We start from the raw sequence: 7,593 nt of genomic DNA on the forward strand, positions 1-7,593 counted from the left end.
AAAAAGGAAAAAAAAGGGAAAAAAAAGAAAGATTATGGGCCCTATCTTGCACCCAGCGCAATTGACTTTGTACACCGACGCATGTGTCATTCCTATTTTGCACCCGCGCAAAGCGCGCTTTTCCCTCCACAGAAGCACGTCGCTAAACTAGTGAATGCACTTGCGCTCCCTGGGCGGTTCAGCGCAAAAAAGGAGGCGTGTTCCGGCGCAAACAATCCCTGGTGCTATTTTGCTGTTCCATTAAACAATTGCGCCACTGACCAGAAAAAACCTAGTCTAAAGTCAGTGGCGCGTTGCGCGTTGTTCATTATGCTATTTTAAGGGCGCATGCTTGACCATAATGTATAGCGTGCACAACGCGCATACACTTTGCTCATGTAATCTACACAGATGCAACAGTTATTTTTGCAAATCATAAATTGTTACACTAAAAAAATATTAACACATGAGATGACGGAAATCATTGTGGTGTGCCACGAAGATGTGAAAAAATAGGCATAAATCTAGCTTACAAATGATTCAGGCTAATTGTAATAATTAAGGATAAGACCTGTTTGCCCAATAGTGGCAAGACATATATGTATATAAGGACATCTGACAAATTGGTTTGTCCGTCAAGAACCAGGAAAAAAAATCGACTGAAAAACTGAAAAAACTGAAAGACTGAAAAAAAAAAAAGACTGTGAAATCACCTTTACCATAATGTACAACATTACAACTTCACTTCTCTGTCTTTCACTGCTCTTACTAGAACATCAGTCTCCTCGGCTGTGAACCGCTCCTGGCGTGCGCCTGGTAAATACGCCATAATAATAGCAATCCATAATGGAACTTGCGCACCTGCTTTTAAAGGGAATGTTGGATGACGCTCGGATTGGTTTATTCACGTTACGCCCAAACCACACCTATGAATAATGAAGCTACTTCAGACCAACCCATTTTAGATTTGCGCCGGGCGCAAGAGCCATTTATCCCGCCGGGAAAATAGCAACAGCGCCGAGACCCGCCCACAAAGATACTTGCGCTTCGCGTTTTTACACTTGCGTTTCAGATCGTTAAAATAGGGCCCTATATATATATATATATATATATATATATATATATATATATATATATATATATATATATATATATATACACACACACACACACACACACACACACACACGTTTGTTTTTGTGAAATGTGAGGACATTCCATAGGCGTAATGGTTTTTATACCGTACAAACCGTATTTTCTATCCCCTTACACTGACCCTGCCCCTAAACCTAACCCTCACAGGAGACTGTGCAGTTCACTTTCTGTGAAAAAAAACTCATTCTGTGTGATTTATAAGCATTTTGAAAAGTGAGGACATGGGGAACGTCCTCATATTTCACCCTCTTTTTGTAATACCTATGTCATACCCATGTCATTATACACATTTGTGTCCTGATATTTCACGAAAACATGCCACACACACACACACACACACACACACACACACACACACACACACACACACACACACACACACACACACACACACACACACACACACACACACACACACACACACACACTTGGAATATTTCTAAAGTTAATACATTCTGAAAAAGTTTTTAATGTTTAAAGTTAAACCCAGAGACTTTTTATATACCCTACCATTGAAAAATGTGGGGTCCAACAGATTCTTTTGAAATAAATTAATACATTTATTTAGCAAGGATGCTTTTAATCAAATGTGGCAGTAAAGACTTGTATAATATTAAATATATATATATATGAATAAATTAAAAAGTGTCACAGTTTCCACAAAAATTAAGCAGCACAACCATTTTCAACATTGATAATAATAAGAAATGTTTCTTGAGCAGCAAATCAGCATATTAGAATGATTTCTGAAGGATCATGTGACACTGAAGACTGGAGTAATGATGCTGAAAATTCAGCTTTGCCATCAATTATTTTAAATTGTAATAATATTTAAGAATATTACTGTTTTTACTGTATGTAAATGCAGCCTTGCTGAGCATAACTATTACAAAATATTTAAAAATCCTACCAACTTTTGAACGGTAGTTTATGTACTAAATAGGGACACGAAAATGTAGGTTACTGCATAACGGAAATGACCCAGTGATGTTTGTAGGTTTGAAACTCTTTTATTGGTTTGTTTCTTTCTTTCTTACTCCCTCTCTCTCTCTGTTTTGTCTGCGCTGCTATTCCCATATTCCCGTCACACCCTCATCCACAGTTTCCCCCACATCCATGAGCTCTTTAACACATCTTTATCTTTCCAATGCCATTCCCATTCCTCCTTTCCACCAAGCCTGCGACCCAGTCCAGCATATTGTGCGCATTGTATGAAACCATTATCAGTCTTTCTCTTTCTGTCCCTCCCTCATTCCAGTCCTCTGAGGAACATTGTTTCTCTTGCCATGTTTTAGAGCGCCTGGTACTCACGAGTCTACTGCAAAGCCTTATGTAAGTCGCCCTCCCTTCTCACGCTTTCATTTTGCCCAAGCATCACCCTCAATCTCAGTCCTCCTCCGCCCCTCCCGAAGCGCGAACGGTAGTCTTCCGACGGATTGCTTTAAACGGTAATCTCGGAGGGTTAGGACTACGTGTGATCTTTCTCAGCTTGCCACAGGAACGTGTCAAAGATCTGGACAGATCCGGTGAAGGCGTGCTAATGTGTTGCTGTGATCGCTGGGGCGGAAGTGCAGGATTTGCTGTATGATTTAGGCTCTGCTGACTCCTTAATAGTGGACTTGTTTTGTGGTTGCAGGACATTGGGCGGGGGAAGAGCACTACAGCACTATGCAGCATCAGTTACAGCTATGGGGGGAGGGGTGAAGGTGTAGCGAAAGTGAGACAGCGAGGGTGAAATCGAAAGGGTGAATGAAAAGAGGGGGATGAGGCGGTATATGAGCCGGAGAGAATGTGAAATTCAGTGAGAGTGACTGAAAGACAGACTGAAGGCGTGACGTTTGACTTAATGTGACAGGAAGGGAACATGTTGGTTTAGGACATAAACAGCAGAGCGACGAGGCGAGTTTAAAACTACCGTATTTTGAAGGAAATTGGAACTCTATTCTAGAAGTTTCTAACTTTTAATGCCAAGGAACACTAAATATAACGGTCCGCTATGTGACAATGCCACTATGTTTACATTTGGTTTTTAATTCTTCTTACTGTTAAAAATGTGGCTGTCAATAGATTCAAATAATTGTGTTTAATCTCATGGGTTATGGCAGTAAATATCAAAATTCTGTCAATACGTATTCAAAAGTTTTGGGTTGATATGATTTGTTATGCTAAATAGCTGCATTTATTTGATCAAATGTAGTAAAATTGTGAAATGTAGCCTAATATTTTAAAATGTTATGTAACTCCTATAAAGGGGTACATTTTCAGCACCATTACTCATACTCGCACAGAATGCCACGGAAATCATTCTAATATTCTGATTTAATGCTCAAGACATATATTATTAATATTTTTGTCAACAAAAAGGACATTACATCCCATTTGAAAAAGACGTACACTTTAGCATACTTTAAAAAAAGATTAGGCCTACTTTTTTTATGGAAATAATGTACTTGCATAACGAATATACTTAAGTGTGAACTGAATGCTTAATATTTTGTTGAAAACCGTGATATATTTTTTCATGATTCTATGATAAATAGAAAGGTTCGAAATTACAGCATTTATTTGAAATAGTAACAATGTAGAAGTAAAAATAGAAGTCTTTGGTAACATTTTACAATAAGGTTTCATGAACTAAAAATGAACTGCACTTCAACAGCATTTATTAGGGGTGTAACGGTACACAAAACTGACGGTTCGGTACGTACCTCGGTTTTGAAGTCACGGTTCGGGTACGAGTTCAGTAAAGCAGTACACATTTATTTTTATTCAACAGTGGTTTACAGAAAAAAATTGTGTCTGTCCTTAAATTAATTCAATTATAACTAAAAGTTTCTTAAAGATAATGCTGTAAACTATGGGAGCCCTTACTTACACATTGCTATTAAAGATTAACAACAGAGCCCAAACTATTAGCCTAAATTCAGTAGCTATATATTTTTAGCTCAAGCTTCACATAAGGCAGTTTTTGCATTAACTTCTTAATCTAATTATCTTTTTTTTTTCCCTCCAATTTGTTGTTGAAATATAATCATTTATAGCCTACATAGTGGCTGTCATTTTCATGACAGATTTATTTAAACATACATTAAATAAACAAGACAACACATGTTAAGTAGAATATAATGAATATATAGGCTAATATAGTGCATATATTTAGCGAAAGAGTTAATCTCTCTAGTGAACTAACAGCTGTGGACACTGAATGACTGCCTGAGGTAAATGTGATGCTACGTGACATTGTTTACAAGCTGTTTTATTGTATTTCCACCATTGAAACACAGATTGAGCGATTACACGACATATGATACATTTCAGTAAGTTGTAATGTATCCTCAACATACCTTAAGAGATGTTACTTACTTTATGTTTAGGAAGAGATGATCGCGTTCACTCGCGCTGCCGCTTGAAGCAGCTTTTCAAGGTTTAACTGACGCGTCTATACAGCGCCTATACAGTCACGTCACATTAAAGAGCGTCAAAACGGCATTTATCGTTTGAATTTCATGACACAATGGACTGTATACTTAATATGTTCGTGTGGGAACTCGGATTTAAGTGTGTTCCGCGCTTACAACAAGTCGACTGTTAACTGTTAAGTTAACTACATTACACTCGGAAACCTTTCGAAAGCCCTGTACCGAAATGAATACGTGTACCCATTACACCCCTAGCATTTATTGATCTTAGTTCACGTTAATTTCAACATTTACTAATACATTATTAAAATCAAAAGTTGTATTTGTTAAAATTAATTAATGCACTGTGAAGTAACATGAACACAAAATGAACAGCTGGATTTTCATTAACAAAGATCAATTAAGTAACAAATGTAGGCTATTACTAGGCTAATTGTTAGTTAATCCATTAACTAATGTTAACAAATGAAACCTTATTGTAAAGTGTTACCAAGTCCTTTTTAACATTATAAATGTCTTTGCTGTAATTCTTTAATCAATATAATGCATCCTTGCTGAATAAAAGTAACTGAAAAATAATAAAAACAAATTACTGACCAATAACAGTAGTGTATGTTAAAAATAATTGCTAAGCATAATAATGCAAGTTAACACTTTCCTATAGACAGATATATATAGATATCAGGCAACAATGGGGATGCTAATTGCCGCTAATTAAAACATAACATTTTAAAGGGAATGGGACACAGAATATTTTGGACACCGTAAAGCAACAAACAGCCACTCTTTAAAGGTATTTTGCAATCTCAGATTAGTCCTGAGAGTGGCTGAGAGAGGTTGCATCTTCGCCGTAAATCTCCAGCATCTTTAATTACCTCTGGGTCAGCAGAAAAGCACACTACAGCACCTCGTTCATCAGCCAACCTCACACACAAGGCCAAAATGAGAGAAAATCACATTTGTTTTTCCTCAGGAGGGAATGCAGCTCACAGCACTCCATTTTATTAACCTGAAGGGCTGGATTTCACTGAGGGGAAACGCACTGTCTCACACGTCTGTCGACTCGCAGACTCGAAATACACTGCACATAGGATATTCAACAGATGCAGCTGTTTACACGCAGACCTATAGAAAACCAGCAGCGGAGGCATTATTTAGATGGACCACATGTACAACATCTCATCTTCATAATCCATTACAGTAATTTTTTTCTTCTGTGAGACGACTACACTTTGAAAATGGTGCGTAAACAAAGAGGCTTTCCAGCATTCCATGCCTGCAGTGTGGATATTTTTATTCTAATGAATATTTCATGTGGCTCAGTGTTGCCTGATATTGCAACACCTTTTCCAAATGTCTCTTACAACAAATGTCTGATGATACAAGAGACATGAGCTTGCTTCCTGTTAGCTCTATTTGTTTAGTCACCATAAAATCAAAATTGACGATTTTAATTTTTTATAGAATATTGCAGTATTTATTATAAATGATCATTTAATTCACGTGCCCTCATAATCTTTAATCAAAATATCTTCCCTTCCCTCTTACAACGACATTTCTTCTGTTCTCTGATGACGTGTTTACTGGCGCGAGGGCGGGGCAACCTGTCACTCACATGACATCACAGCAATAACACACCTCAACCGTCCAACAACTCAATTCCTGATGGACAAAGTCCCTCCCTACATTTTTTCTTGTTCAAAAAGCCGTTTCACTCGGATACACATCACAATAGGGAAGGAAAGACTATCGCAACTTCCATTTCATGCCGACTTTAATCATTTCATCTACAAAAATGATTAGAAACAACCCCTTTCTGATATCTATCTTCAATAAATCTGATAGCGTACCCTTTATTTTACATCTCACTGCATGTGATGATTTTTAATGAGCTCTAAAGTTCTCCAACATTCCCTCTGATTTGAATGCATACTTTATTAGCTTGCAGTTAGTCACAGTCTGAGACGTCACGCCCACGGACCGTTGGCTGAACGTCTGATGCATATGGCACACTTAACCGGAAACACTTCAGGATTTTCAAAGCCGGCATCTGATTGGTTGAATTCTACAGGGTGTCCGGGAGACGTGCGTGTTGCTTTCTTTAACGGTCTGCCGTCGTGACGCCAAACCCCCTCGTGGAAGAAGAAAGCCGTTGTGTGACAACTGTGACAATGAGCGCTTACCAGGATCAACTAAACGCTGGATTTTCAAAAGTATTGTGAAGTTTGCGGCTCCGTTGTTGCAGTATACTTGCAAAACGTGCACGCCGGCGCCAGGTCTGTTATTGTAGGGACTTCGACTTTACATTTTCACACCCCCTAAACATGACGCCGAGCAAAACTAACTGTGATTGGTTGTTACATGTCACTCAAACGTCCTCTTGACCAATGAAAGCTGCAATGGAGTCCAGATTATCAGTCAATCTGAAGGTCTGGCTACACAAGGCTAGCTTGCAATGTACCTCAGGTGTGAAGGGTTTATCAGTTCTTTATAATACACAATAATCATCCTTATTAATTATATCGAGCCAAAAAAGAGAAGTTCAAGGTGGCGATCTGAAACAGAGACTGTAGAAAAAGGAACGGGAGAAGTCAATTATAAGTAGCCAATCACCTTTATGATAGAGTCATCACCTGTTTGTTTACTCTAGAATGTTCATACTGACTAACATCCTAGTTTTAGCATGATTTTAAAGGGATAGTTCACCCAAAAATGAAAATTCTGTCATCATTTACTCACCCTCGAGTTGTTCCAAACCTGTATGAATTTCTTTCTTCTGCTGAACGCCAAAGAAGATATTTTAAAGAATGTCGGTAGCCAAACAGTTGACGGGCCCCATTGACTTCCATAGTATTTTTTCCCCCATACTATGGAAGTCAATGAGATCCGTCAACTGTTTGGCTACCCATATTCTTCATAATATCTTTGTTTGTGTTGAGTAAATGATGAGAGAATTTTCATTTTTGGGTGAACTATCCCTTTAACTAAACGAGCTAAATTTACGATTCAATGGTTGTCATTCATTGCCGAGTTGAAACAT

This window comes from Gobio gobio (genome assembly GCF_949357685.1).
Source record: "Gobio gobio genome assembly, chromosome: 12".
Taxonomy (NCBI): domain Eukaryota; kingdom Metazoa; phylum Chordata; class Actinopteri; order Cypriniformes; family Gobionidae; genus Gobio; species Gobio gobio.